Below are 15,740 nucleotides of genomic sequence, written 5' to 3'. Positions count from 1 at the left end.
AAGCCATATCTAGGGAATACTGGATGGGGGCAGTGTGGGGACACAGGCACCAAAGTCTCCATCCTACTTGGGTCGAGGGCAGGAAGGGATGCCTGGATGGGGCTTAAGGTCCTGGTGAGGAGAAAAACTAATGTGATCTGGGTTATGGGATCCTTTGGGCTGACCCAGTATGCTTTCTTTGTTGTGTCTACATCTGACTGTGGGAGTTTAAATTTCATTTTTTATTGATCTTAAGTGTACTGCTTAATCCCCTTCACTTATCTGACCCATTCCCCCCCCCCCCCCTTTCTGGTAACCATCAGTTCTCTTTAGTTTTTTTTTTCTTCGCTCATTTGTTTAAATTCCACGTGAGTGAGATCATCTGGTATTTGTCTTTCTGACTTCTCACATAGCATTGTACTCTGTAGCTCTAGCCATGTTGTTGCAAATGGCAAGATTTCATTATGGCTGAATAATCACATACCACATATTTATCCGTTCATCCATCGATGGACACTGACACCTTACATATCTTGGCTATTGTAAATAATGCAATAAACATTGGAGTGTATGTATCCCTTTGAATTTGTGTGTGTGTGTGTGTGTGTGTGTGTGTGTGTGTGTGTGTGGTATTTCTCTGGGTAAATACCCAGTAGTGCAGTTACTGGAAGCAAGGTAGTTAGATTTTTAACTTTTTGAGGAAGCTTCATGCAGTTTTCCAGAGCTGTTACACCAGTCTGTATTCCCACCAATACACAATGGTTCCTTTGTCTCCACATCCTTGCTAACACTTTCTTCGTGTGTGTGTGTGTGTGTGTGTGTGTTTGCCATCCTGATAGGACTGAGGTGATATCTGTTTTGATTTGCATTTTCCATATGATGAATGAGGTTGAACATATTTTCATGTCTGTCGGCCATCTCTATGTCCTCTTTGGAGAAATGTCGACATCTGCCCACTTTTTAAATGGATTATTTTTTGGGTGTTGTCACTGTTCTTTATATACTTTTGTTGCTCTTTGTTGGATACATCACTTGCAAATATCTTCTCCCGTTCCTTCACTGTGCAGGAACTCTATTTTGGGGTAGTCACAATAGTTGTGTTGTATTTTTTGTTTTTGCCTTAGGAGACTGATCTAGAAAAACATTGCTGTAGCTGATGTCAGATTACTGCCTGTGCTCTCAAGGATTTTTGTGGTTTTAGGTCTCCCACTTAGGTCTTTAATCCATTACTGAGTTTTTGTTCATGGTGAAAGAGTGGTCCAGTTTCATTCTTTTGCATGTAGCTGTCCAGTTTCCCAGTACCATTTGAGACTTTTTCCCATTGTATGTTCATACCTCCTTATTAAAGATTAATTGACCACATAATTGTGGGTTATTTCTAGGTTTTTCTGCCCTATTCCATTGATCTGTTTACTTTTGTGCCAGTTCCATACTGTTCTAATTATTACTGCTTTATAATATATAACTTAATCTAGAATTGACACTTCTTGTTTGGTTTTTCTTTTCCAAGATTTCTTTGGCTACTTGAGGTCTTCTATGGTTCCATACAAATCTTAGGGTTCCATACACTTTAGGTTGTTGTAGTTTTGTGGAAAAAATACTGTTGGTATTTTTGACAGGGATTGTATTAAATCTGCAGATTGTTTTGTGTAGTATAGACATCTTAATGATATTTGTTCTTTCAACTCAAGTATGGAATGTCTTTCCATTTCTTTGCATCTTGAATTTCATCTGTTAGCTTTTCGAGTACAGGTCTTTCACCTCTTTGGATAAGTTTATTCAATAATTTACTGTCTTTGGTGCAGTTGTGGATGGGATGGTTTTCTTTGTAAATCTTTTAATGCTTATTTTTGAGAGTATGAGCGGGGGAGGGGCAGATAGGAGACCCAGACTCTGAAGCAAGGTCTGCTCTGAGCTGTCAGAGCCCAATGCAAGGCTCTAACTCCCAAACTGTGTGATCATGACCTGAGATGAAGCTGGATGCTTAACTGAGCCACTCAGGCACCCCATGAGTGGGATTGTCTGCTTAATTTCACTTTCTGCTGCTTCGTTATTAGTGGAGAGGAATACAAATTTCTGTACACTGATGTTTAAAATTGTTTTTCTTTAAACTCCTACCTCCCATATGGGGCTCAAATTCACCACCCCAAGATCAAGAGTTGCATGCACTACTGACTGAGCCAGCCCTGACAGGTGCCCCTGTATACTGATTTTATATCCTGTGACTTTACAGAATACAATAATCAGTTCTAATAGTTTTTGGTGGAGCTTTAAGGTTTTTTACATACAGCAGGTCATCTATAAGTAGTTTTATTTCTTTGCTAATTTGGATGCCTTTGATTTACGTTGTCTGACTGCTATGGCTAGGACTTACAGCACTATGATGAATAAAAGTGGACATCATTGTCTTATTCCTGACCTTAGGGGAAAATTGTTTTTCACTACTGAGTATGATGTTCACTGTGGGTTTTTCATACATGGCCTTTGTTATGTTGAGGTATGTTTTCTCTAAACTTGGCAGAGTTTTTAACGTGAATACATGTTATACTTCGTCAAATGCTTTTTCTGCATCTATTTGATCATGTGGTTTTCATGCTTGGTCTTATTGATGTGATGTATCATGTTGATAAGTGAAAACTGAACCAATCTTGCATCCCAGGAATAAATCCCACTTGATCGTGCTGTAGGATTTTTTAAATGGTTACTTGATTTGGTTTGCTTAAGTTTTGAGGATTTTTGCATCTATATTTGTGAGATATTGGCCTATGGTTGTGTGTGTGTCCCCCCCCCCCCCCACCCCCCCCCCCCCCCCGCCCCAGCCCTTCAGATGTAGGTGTAAGGTTAGGTCGCAGTTTTTCTTGAGGTAGACCTGTATTGCTATAAACGTCCCTCTTAGAACCACTTTTGCTGCATCCTGTAAGAGTTGTTGTATGCTTGCCTTTCCCCATTCCAGAGGGGATTAGCCTGCTAGGGGAAGAGCTCTATATAGAAAATCACTAGTAGGACTAACTCCACTGCCATCTGCTGCCAGTATGAGGGTCAGAATTCATCATGGGAGCCTCTACCCTCTGATGTCCGAAGTTCTCACTACATAGGCTTCTGACTGCCAACCAACAAGACCTCTGTTTCCATGGCCCTGACCAGTGTTACACACTTCTGTCAGCAGGGGTGGTGGACAAATCTGAAAAAATCCGAGGGGCTGGGTGCCAAGTAAAATTTCTTCTGTTCGTATAGGTGGGTTCAGGATATTCCATCTCTCCAGCACTCAAGGGGGAAAGGGGCTATCTTTGCCCTAACTTCTACATCCTAACCCCACAAACAAAGGACCCCTAACACCTTAGATTCTTTAAGCATTTGAGACCGAACAAGTTTGACTCTGCAGATTAGAGCCTTTAACAAAGGGAGACAGATTTTACCTGGACTTGCCCTTGGGGTTTTAAGACTTCTAGCCACATCAGAGGGACTCCTTTTGGAAAGCTGCTCTTAGCTCTTAGTGAGTTGGAATAATTGATCTGTGAAGGCCTTGTGATGCTCAGTTCTCAAATTGCCATTCTGGGGTTGGTTAACTTGGACTCTGAGACTAACAAGGGAGAAAAAGCCCAAAAGTCTTGTCAAGAAATGGCCTCATCTATTCAAGAACATTGCTGTCTTGACCCCAGCAGTATCTTGTCTTGTCTTGGGGGAAAAGCACACAATTCCTTATGGAAGCTTCAGTTACTGCACACACCCCGTTTGTCCCCAGCTGGAGCCAAAGACCCTAGCCCAGTGGGGCCATCTTCTGAGCCTACAACGCACTGGCTTGATGAGGTTTTAGAGAAGTTGAAACCTAGCAGTGTCCACTGAGCTGGTATAGCTGTTCCCCCTCAGAGCCAGCCCTGCAGTAGAAGTAGATGTGGTCACCCCATTGGGCAGAACACAGACGTGTGGGCTGTTGTCAATGGCCTGGCTGTCTGGGCAAGCTGCACTTCTCCAAGTGGAAGAACAATCAAAGATGTTATGCTTGCTGATTGAACCGTCTGGGTCACTCAGAACTGGCTTATGCCCAGGCATCTGAGACCTACTGGGATCAACTGTCTGATCGAACCTAACTCTGCTCTTGATGCAGAGGCTACTGTTGCATGTCAGCCTGTGACTTGAGCCGTAAGTTGACCTGCTTCTCCCACAGTGGGGATGGCCATATCGCAAGGGAGGTTTCCCCTTCTCCTGCTTTACAGATGGATTTCAGTAGCCCTTTGACCACCCCCACCTGTGGCAGTCAGGGCCTGTCTCGCCCCTGATAGTACTTCAGGTTGTTTATCAGCCTCTTCCCTGAAAGGGATGCCCAAGGGATTCCAACTTAAGTATCAAGTTTTATAAAAAGGTCTGTCTCTCACCTGATTCTTGATGAAAAGCTCGAATGAGTAAGGGATGACTGGACAGAAAGTGGCTATAGCTACTGACATGGGACAGAAGAACTGGGTGGTGGGGAACAACAAAGCAGCTCAGGTCGGGGAGGAAAGGGCATTAATGACCTGTCTTTCAGAACTGTCCTCAGCTGTGTTGTAGGAGAAAGTCCACGGTAGGTCCCTCCCAAATGGGTGAAAGAAATTTACTGGCTGAGTCTGCCCTCCTCGGTCAGATGGCTCTGACCATTCTATGATGTAGATAGATGTGACCCAGCTAGCACTGGGACAAACTAAATGGTCTTCAGACCTTCCAAACGGATGAGCCGGAGACCCAAAGACTTTCTGTCGGCTAGGAGGCCATGTTGGAGCTGCTGTCAACCTGTGCTTTCTGCAGAATGTAGATCCTAGTTCAGGGAACTTACCAAAACTAAACTCTTCCAAGGGCACTATATTCTCTCCTGGGATTGTATGGCTTATGTGGAAGCTACACATCAGCTTTTCTCTCTCCTAAAACAGTGGCTTACACCTGAAGAGGTCACCTGGAAGTGTTTAAGGAAGCACTTCCTTGGTCCTAGTGGGCACCCAGGTCAGCCTTAATTCTCTGGCTTGGGTTGTTATGGATGAGGGAATTACCCTAGACTTCCCCCTTGGGGGCCAAGGTAACTGCAATTGTTACTACATCCTGTACCTTGTGGATTAATGCTTTAGTTGATACAGAAACCTAAGGAAAGAGCCACTTATGTAGATGGACACTAGTGGCTTCGTGGGCTTGCTTCAGCTGGAACCCTGGGGTATACCTGAGGACAATATTGCAGATTCTGATATTGTTAGAGTACAAATTGAATGGATCTGGTCTTGACTCCTGTTGGCTTAACTATGCCAGTCAGTGAACCATTATGATTTTTCATAGGAAAACTTGCCAGAAGCCAAGACAATATAGAAATGAGGAGTGAATATTGTTTGGGGAGGGGAGCAGCCAATCTTCAATGGCATTTCCGTATGTGTTGTGATCACTTACATCTGGATTTTTTTCACGTGCCTGGGTGACAGACTGGGAAGACAGAAGGGTAGAAGGCATGTTAGTTTCCTGACCACTGATAACGGGTAATGGCTCACCATTGCCACTTGGATGTCCAGTAGGCATCTCAAACTTGTCTACATGTGAATGCCTGGTCTTTTTTAAACTTGTAATTTTCTTTCAGCTAACGTCAACTCCACTTTTCCTGTTGCTTGGGCAAAAACCCAAGATGTCATTCTTTTTCTCTTCCTACACGTACCATCAAGAAATCCTATTGGTTGTCTTTCAAAATACATCCAGAAACTTGCTACTCCTCACTGCCCTTGCTACTCTCCCCCTGGTACCAATCTGGACCATCTCCTTTCTTGGCTTGCCACAGGGGTGGTGCCATAGGGCATTTCAGATCTCTCGTACCAGATGTTCCTTTTGTCCCTTTTGTTCCGGAGTGCTGCATAAAAGATCCCAATTCTTCTTAGCTTTCTCTTTCCCCAGCAGATGCTGCATTCTGACTCTCTCTGGTTTGCTAACACAGCCTTTGATGTTCTGCTTGCCAACTCCCAAATCTGTTTTCATTCTTTTCTATTACCTCCTCTTATTCTTTGGTTTTTAAGGGATTCTGCCTCCATTCTCCTCTCAAACATCTAAGTTCGCTATAGTTGGGGTTTCAGGATAGAACACAGGCAATCCTGTGTCCAAGTTACCATGTTTAACTGGGAGCCCTAGCAGTAATCTTGTAAATAGAAGCAGCCTTCCAGGCCACATAGCTAATTGTGCTATTCTCTTAACACATTCTCCAAGCATTTTACAGATGTATTTGTAAACATGCCTTGAAGCAGTAAGAACGTTGTTGGAAACTTAAGCTTAAAACTGTTAAATACATCTAGAGGGTGGCCTGAGAAGGCTGAAGCATTTTGAAGATGGAGGCTAAGATTTCTAATGCAGGTAACATCTAAGAGTCACCTGGATGTAGAACTCTAACAGTAAATTTGTGCTTTGTTCTGTTTGTATCTATTCTTTTGTGATAACAACATGGTTCTCTTATCCATGTGCTTTTCTACAAATCTTCCTGCATATTATGTGTCATATTTTTGGTGCTCAGTAGGACTTCCTACTGCATGTGGTATACTGGAGTTACAAAAACAAAACGGTTTTTCTTCCCCCTGAAATTCCACTTGAATCAAGTTCCTGAGCTACCCAGGTGCCCCTCTTTTCTTTTCTTAATTTACATATAAGTTAGCGTAATAGTGCAGTAATTTCAGGAGTAGATTCCAGTGACTCATCCCCTACGTATAACACAGTGCTCATCCCAACAGGTGTCCTCCTTAATGCCCCTTACCCATTTAGCCTATCTCTCCACCCACAACCCCTCCAGCAACCCTCAGTTCTCTGTATTTGAAGTCTCTTATGTTTTGTCCCCTTTCTTGTTCTTACATTTTTGCTTCTCCCTTATGTTCTTCTGTTCTGTACCTTAAATTCATGAGTGAAGTTACATTTGTCTTCCTCTAATTTTGCTTAGCATAATACTCTCTAGTTCCATCCATGTAGTTTTCAAATGGCAAGATTTCCATTCCTTTTGATTGCCAAGTAATACTCCGTTATGTATATATATGTGTATATATGTACACACACGTATCTTTATCCACTCCTCAACTGATGGACATTTGGGTTCTTTCCACACTTTGGCTATTGATAGCACTGCTGTAAACACTGGGGTGCAGGTACCCTTTCGAAACAGCTTTGTTTAAAAAAAAAAAAAAACCACCAATGGAAACCAATTTGACAATAAATTTCATATTACAAAAATAAAAAACACAAAGATGTAAAAGAAACCTTGTTCCCATAAGATTAAAGTTATACAGGCTTGTACATACTAAGAACATAAGATAAATCCTGTAATGTTCTGGAATGTTCTTTGTCATTTGTAACTTTTTGTATAAAAACACCTATAACCCTGTACTAAATGTTCCTTCACTGGAGCACTCTTTGTGCCCAGGCAGCTGCCCTAACTTAGGCTAAAGACAAAATAAAACTTTTGTCTTTAAAATAAAAGTTTGTTCGTCTTTGTCAATAGGTTGATTCATATAGCACAAGAGTAGAATTAGATTAAGAAAGGCAACACACCTAATAACATAATTAGACAAGACTACAAAATACACGAGAATGTTAGGTATAACTCCATGGCAATATACTTGAAAACTTAAAGGAATTTTGCTTTCCTAGCAAAACCTGAGGGTCCATAATGGACTCCCATGTATTGGGCAGGGTAGGCCATGTTACACTGTGATAACAGCCTTCAAATCCCAGTGGCTCAATGCTATAAAGATTTCTTTCTCAAAGCAAACCACCATCACAAGTTGGAGCTTTGGGTCATCACCCTCTGGGACCAGGTAGATAGAGTGACTATTGAGTACTGGCAATGTGGCAAAGGAAGAGATGAATAAAATACATACTGGCTCTCAGAAAGTGATGTACATCACTTCTAATGATTACTGCTCGAACAAGCCACATGGTCACACCCAGCTCCAAGACGTGTGGTGCAGGGGTGGGTGGGTGAGTGGAGAGAGTAATACTAGGATGTACCCCAGGGGAAAACCAGAAATAAAGGCATACACTAGACAATGTTCCTGGTCTTCTAGTTTGCAATACCCAACTGTTCATGGAATAGTTGTATCAGAATAATGGGTTTGGGGACAAATGTTTAGGGAAAACTTACATTTAAAAACCACATTTTTTGAGGATGCAGAGAATGATTTTGCACTGTTGGTGAGAATGCACACTGGTACAGCCACTCTGGAAAACAGTATGGAGGTTCCTTCAAAAAATTAGAACTACCCTGTAACCCAGAAATTGCACTACTAGGTATTTATCCAAAGGATTAAAAAAAATGCTGTTTTGAAGGGGCACATGCACTCCAATGTTTATAGCAGTGCTATCAACAACAGCCCAAATGTCCAACTGATGAATGGGGTAAAGAAGATGTGGTATAGATATATACAAGGGAATATTACTCCGTGATCAAAAGAATGAGATCTTGCCATTTGCAACAACATGGATGGAACTAAGCAAAATAAAGACAAATATCATGATTTCACTTGTGGAATTTAAGAAACAGATGAACATAAGGAAAGGCAAGTAAAAATAAGATAAAAACAGGGAGGCAAACCATAAGAGACTCTTAAATGCAGAGAACAAACAGGGTTGCTTAGAGGGGTGTTGGGTGGGGGGATGGGCTAAATGGACAAGGGGCATCAAGGAGGGCACTTGTTGGGATGAGCACTGGGTGTTATATGTAAGTGATCAATCACTAAATTCTGTTCCTGAAATCATTATTACACTGTAAACTAAAATATGAGAAAGAGCAAAAAACCCCACATTTTTAATCTGTGGGGAAAGATTGAATTATATTCCGAATACAATTGGTAGAACTTCAGAATCAACAAAAGGGATACACATCTTTGTTCTAGGAAAAGCATCCCAGTCTTACTGAACACAAAGCAACCACGTTCATTTCTGGTGATGAAGCAATGTTTTAAGCTTTTTACATGCCAGTATTACAATTTACTGGTTTTGTAACTGAACCCACGTTCATCTGCCCGACGGGCAGCAAAGCCAACCCTGGAGACTTCAAGGAAAGTCCAAAGAAAGGGCAGTCAAATTAAGAGTCTGGAGAGCATGCCTCAAACCTGCCTCTGAGTTTTAGAATGGCTAATTCTTACAAGTGCTTGCCTTTAAACCAAGGAAATAAAGCTCTTTTTACAAGCTGATCTCAGCAATACCACCGAAGGTTAGAGAAAATATCTCACACTGACAATATACATGACCACATACAAATATGCAAATCAGGTGCAAACAAAATCTTAAAGGCCCAATTTCCAAATATCTCCTTTTTATAAAATAAAATCGCAAGATGGTGTAATTTACAGATCCATTATTGGCCATTTTTCTCCAGAGTCAAATGAATATTTCTGTCAAACAATGTTATAAAAAAAAAATTGCCCAGTTTTGGAGAATACAGCCCAAAGGGGCTGCAGGCAGGAAATGAATCGTCATTTCCCATTTTCCAGTTAGAACATGGCTGGTTTTATCTGAAGATACCAAAAGCTGTGGCGGCAAACCAAAGAAGCTCAGAGTACCTCTGTGAGCATTCATGTGTTCCTCTCTGAAAGTCGGGGCTTCATCAATTGAACCAAATGGCTTTCTAGTTAACCCCTTCTTGCTCCATTAAGGAGCAAGAAAAAAGAGGGTAAGAGAGCCAACCCACATGGGAGGAAGAAGAACCTACCCTCACGGGGTACTCGCCAAATGGAAACTAAAAAAGACCCAGAAACAGGTTTCTTTGCCACAAGAATTAAGCATCAAAGAAGGTCGGTGGCCCTCTGTCAGGGTGGAGTCCTGGGGACAGTCCCTAGGACAAAGAGCCTAGGCAGCTGCTTGCCTTCCTCATGGGACTTGTGTTACAGCTGGGGACCCATGAACCACAGGCAAAGAGCGTGTGGCTGGCTTGCCTAATTTGTAACTGACCCTGGCTTTGTGAGCCTGACACACAGCAAAGCCAGACTGTGGGATACCAAGGCAGTCAAATGAGGAGATGGGAGAACAAGCCTCAAATCTGTCTCCCAGAAGCAGGACAGTCAGGGATAGCTAGCTAGTTAGTTAATATTTTATTTTTAAGTATAATTTATTGTCAAGCTAGCAAACATACAGTATATACAGCGTACTCTTGGCTTCGAGAGTAGATTCCCATGATTCATCACTTACATACAACACCCAGTGCTCATCCAACAAATGCCCTCCTCAATGCCCATCATCCATTTTCCCCTCTATCCCCTCCCCACACCCCCCCCCCACCCTATCAACCCTCAGTTTGTTCTCTGCATTTAAGAGTCTCTTACGGTTTGCCTCCCTCTTTCTTTGAGACTATTTTTTCCCTTCCCTTCTCCCATGGTCTTCTGTTAAGTTTCTCAAATTCCACATAGGAGTGAAAACATGTCTTTCTCTGACTGGTTTATTTCACTTAGCATAATACCCTCCAGTTCCATCCACACTGTTGCAAATGGCAAGATTTCATTCTTTCTCGTTGTCAAGTGATATTCCATTGTGTCTATAAACCACATATTCTTTATCCGTTCATCAGTTGATGGACATTTGGGCTCTTTCCATAATTTGACTATTGTTGAAAGTGCTGCTATAAACATTGGGGTACATGGGCCCCTATGAATCAGCACTCCTGTATCCTTTAGATACATTCCTAGTAGTGCTATTGCTGGGTTGTAGGGTAATTCTATTTTTAATTTTTTGAGGAAACTCCACGCTGTTTTCCGGAGTGGATGTACCAGTTTGCATTCCCACCAACAGTGCAAGAGGGTTCCCATTTCTCCACATCCTCACCACCATCTGTTGTTGCCTGGGTTGTTCATTTTAGCCATTCTGACCAGTGTGAGGTGGTATCTCATTGTGGTTTTGATTTGTATTTCTGATGGTGAGTGCTGTTGAGCATCTTTTCATGTGTCTGTTGGCCATCTGGATGTCTTCTTTGGAAAAGTGTCTATTCATGTCTTGTACCCATTTCTTCACTGGATTATTTTTTTTGGGGTGTTGAGTTTGGTAAGTTCTTTTTTTTTTTTTTAATTTTCTTTTTTTTTTTTGAATGTTTATTTATTTTTGGGACAGAGAGAAACAGAGCATGAATGGGGGAGGGGCAGAGAGAGAGGGAGACACAGAATCGGAAACAGGCCCCAGGCTCTGAGCCATCAGCCCAGAGCCTGATGCGGGGCTCAAACTCACGGACCGCGAGATCGTGACCTGGCTGAAGTCGGATGCTTAACCGACTGCGCCACCCAGGCGCCCCGAGTTTGGTAAGTTCTTTATAGATTTTGAATACTAACCCTTTATTCGGTATGTCATTTGCAAATATCTTCTCTCATTCCGTTGGTTGTCTTTTAGTTTTGCTGACTGTTTCCTTTGCTGTGCAGAAGCTTTTTATCTTGATGAGGTCCCAATAGTTCATTTTTGCTTTTATATTCCTTGCCTTGGGAGACATGTGGAGTAAGAAATTGCTGCAGCTGAGGTCAAAGAGATTGTTGCCTGTTTTGTCCTCTAGGGTTTTGATGGTTTCCTGTCTCACATTTAGGTCTTTCATCCATTTTGAGTTTATTTTTGTATATGGTGTAAGAGAGTGGTCCACTTTCATTCCCCTTCATGTTGCTATCCAGTTCTCCCAGCACCACTTGCTAAAGAGACCATCTTCTTTCCATTGGATAGTCTTTCCTGTAGTCAGGGATATTTAAAGGCAAAGGAGGAAAAAAAAAAAAAAAAGGTCTGGGTAATAAGTTGCAAAGGTACTTAGTACATCTGTTAACCCTTTGGTTACCAGTTTCATTTCCACATAGGCACTTCATGTGTTTTCCTTGGATTTTAGGGAACGTTGGGAAGTTTGGGGTTCTGTGTAACACATTAATTTTTCCTACCTAAAATACCAAGTGGGGGCGCCTGGGTGGCCCAGTTGGCTAAATTTCTGACTTCACGTCAGAGTCACACAGTTCGTGAGATCTCGCCCTGTGTCAGGCTCTGTGCTGACAGCTCAGAGCCTGAAGCCTGCTTCGGATTCTGTGTCTCCCTCTCTCTCTGGCCCTTCCCCACTAGCGTTCTGTCTCTCTCAAAAATAAACATTAAAATACCAGGTGTTGGTGAGGATATGGAAGAACTGGAAATCTCATAAACTGCTGATGGAAACGTAAAATGATGCAGCCACTCTAGAGTCTGTCAATTTCTTTAAAAACTTAAACACACACCTAGTAAATGGCCCAGCTATTCCGCTCCTAGGTATGACCCAAAAGAAGCATGTCCATAGATAGACTTATACGTGAATGTTCATTGTGCTTTAGTTATTAAAGCCAAGTGTCCACTAACAGATGAATAGATTAAAAATTTTAATACATTGTAAAACAGGACACTATTCACCAATAAAAAGGAACAGACTACTGACGAGCACAAAATCAATGAGCCTCAAAATAATTACGCCAGCTGAAATTAGCCAGAACAACAAAAGAAGCATACATACTGGTGACAGCATTGACATAAATCTCTAGAAAATGCAAAAAATTATATGCATAACTGGGGCGCCTGGGTGGCTCAGTCGGTTGAGCGGCCGACTTTGGCTCAGGTCACGATCTCACAGTCCGTGAGTTCAAGCCCCGCGTCGGGCTCTGTGCTGACAGCTCAGAGTCTGGAGCCTGTTTTGGATTCTGTGTCTCCCTCTCTCTGACCCTCTGCCGTTCATGCTCTGTCTCTGTCTCAAAAATAAATAAACGTTAAAAAAAAAATTAAAAAAAAAATTATGTGCATAACTAATTCAGCCTTGACAGAAACATGGAGAATGAAGGTAGCTATGTTAGGTTGTGGGAATCCTGGCAGCTGGATAATCGTTGTCTGTGCTGTTGACCAGGTCTTATTTCCTGGCCAGGCTCTCCTGAACAATCTGGCACTCCAGCCCTCTTTCTTTACCAAAATTGTCTATTATTCTAATAACCAAAACATATCCATCATAAATTTCTTGAAACCAACAGAACAGTGTTTCTGAAATGCTAATTTTTAACAATAACAGCTAGTATCTTAATGGGCTTGCTTCCAGGAACAGACAGTTTCAACTAAAGTTCTGGGACAGGAGAAATCAAATGACAAGGTCCTCTAAGCCAAGAATAGAGATTTGGAATCTTTATCCTTGTCCTTGAAATCCCCAAATAACCTCAGGGTGTCCTAGTTTGATATTTACTCTGGGAGTTTATTTGACATTTATCTAAATTTCCTCCATTCAGGTTTAAGTCAGTCATGATATTTGAAGAAGAGCAGTAATGGGACAGCTTATAAATATCTCTTTCATCCCACAATCATGTATAATCAAATGCCCATCTTACTGAAAGCACTCTGAGGGGTTCAGTTTGGCAAACCTGTTTATTTGTGGGGGAAAGAGGCCATGTATAGAAAAGAGGACCGGCAAACTTCTTTCTCTAAAAGACCGCATAATAAATATTTTAGGCTTTGCAGGCCAAGAGGTGAAAATCAAAAATATTATGTAGGTACCAATATAATAACACAAAACGTATTTTCATATTTCTGATGAAATTTAAAATATATTGAGTATAATTTATTTTAATGTAGGTCTATTAGAATGGAATTGGAGGAGGGAATAACATTTTGCTTAATTGGGGTTGAAAATTAGTGTTTCTAATATCACATGGATTGCAAATGTTCTTGGCTCATGGGCTATCCAAAAATAGGCAGAGGGAAGGATTGGCCTGTGGGCTACAGTTTGCCAAACGCTAGTAAAGAAAGTGTGGTTTCAATGTTTAAAGTATTCCTGAGGTTCTGGCTAATGTTACAGGGAGAAAAGAGAAAAAAAGAGAAAGAGACGTGTACGGATTGGAAGACCTACATTAACATGTATTTGCAGATAATATGACCATATCTATAAAACCAACAGAATCCACAAAGTATTAGATTGATTTTATTGTAATTAAAAAATGCCATCAAGGTCGCTAAAGAGATCAACTTACAAAAATCAATAACATTTCTCTATACGAGCAAAAACTCATGGTAATAACTAATGGTTAAAAAACCCAGAAAACAAAGAGTGAAAGTATATGGGAACCAACAACCAAGAACACACAAGAAAATTAGAAAATTACTAAGGTGAAGGGCGCCTGGGTGGCTCAGTCGGTTAAGTCTCTGACTTTGGCTCACGGCATGATCACACAATTCGTGAGTTCGAGCCCCACATCAGGCTCTCTGTTGTCAGCACAGAGCCTGCTTGGGATCCTCTGTCTCCCTCTGTTCCTCCCCTGCTCGCTCACTCTTTCTCAAAAATAAATAAAAAACATTACTAAGGAGAAAACTTAAAAACTCTAAGAAAGGACATAGAAGATTATCTGAATAAATTGACAGACTTGGGGTTCACTTAGTTTTGGCCCAGTGGGCCCTGTGTCAGTCTTCTGACCTCCAAAATTTGTGCTGTTTTGAAGCCACTAAATTTGTAGTGATTTGTTACAGTGAACAGAAAATCAATCCGGGACCCATTTCTCCTGTCCAGCTGAAGGCCAAAGAAGAGTCTTCACTGCATTTGATGCACAAGCAGAGTTTCCTCGCATATACTTTTAACTCTTGGAAGGAAACGTGGTACATATGATCTACAGAGTAATCTTAATTCACACTTGCCTGCATTTGGAGTATTCTGTGGTGTTCGTTGCAGTAGATTTATTTTCCTTCCTTTAATCAGCTCAATTTGTTTTCAGACCCAAGAATGTGCTGATGGGCAATGAGATGATAAGAAACTATTAAAAAACAACTAAGAATTTATGATGGTGGAAAATTCCCAAGGGGATTGGCCCTCCAGTTCCTGAACAGTGTACAAAGAAACAATAGCATAGCTCCCCGCAATGGCTGCTTCCACCATAACTTTCATCTGATGCCTGATTCATTTGATACTCTAGAAAACAGGTTTGAAAACTCAATGTCCTTCTCTCTGTGTCTTTTTGGTGAGCTAATCTGGGTTGACATCAGCAAGATGGTGGAATAGGCGGTGTGACCCCTCATCGCATACCCCAACAGAAACACCTATTTTAGCAACCACTCATGGATGAAAATAACTTTGTGGGAGTTGGGAAGTACAGGTAAGAGTTTCAGTGTGAGCTCCAGCTGCCATCTTGACCTAGGAACAACAGAGGGTCTTTTTGTGCTTCCCTCTTGGCTGACATGTGGCACACCCAGCCATCTTCCCTCATCGATCATCATTGTGGCCCTCCTTGCACTGTTATTGTTGGTAATGTCTTAAGCACTCTCAGGGTTATGTTGGGCCATGCCCCTCTGGGTAACAGCTGTTCTATCCCTTAAGTGCTAACATTTAAAAACGAGGGGTCCTAGATTTTCTTGAGTTCTGGCATCGGGGAGATGGCACTCCATTTTGGTAGACTTGTTTAATCACTGTGTTGTATACCTGATACTAACAGCATTGTCTGTCAACCACACTTCAATTAAACAAAAAAAAGGATCTTCGCATACATGACAGGTTGACTTTCTACAAAGCCTATTGACGTATTTCAGCCAATAAGACCAAATGCTTAAGTCTGGAGCAATTAAGTCTGAACCTAACTTATTCTTCTGACCTGGAGGCAGAGTAAGATGTGGGGAGGGTCACATGCCTATAAAGCTCTCCCTAATTAACCGTACGTTCATAACGACTGAGTCATTCTTTTTGTATGATAACTCCCACCCAGGTCTTGCTCTGCCCCAACACCCATGTGTAAGTTTTACACTGTTGCAAAAGGATTGTGAGTGGAAGATCATTAATTTCCTTTTCCCTTTCC

Source organism: Prionailurus viverrinus, chromosome D4, assembly GCF_022837055.1.
Source record: "Prionailurus viverrinus isolate Anna chromosome D4, UM_Priviv_1.0, whole genome shotgun sequence".
NCBI classification, from domain to species: domain Eukaryota; kingdom Metazoa; phylum Chordata; class Mammalia; order Carnivora; family Felidae; genus Prionailurus; species Prionailurus viverrinus.
This window is presented reverse-complemented; position numbering follows the sequence as displayed.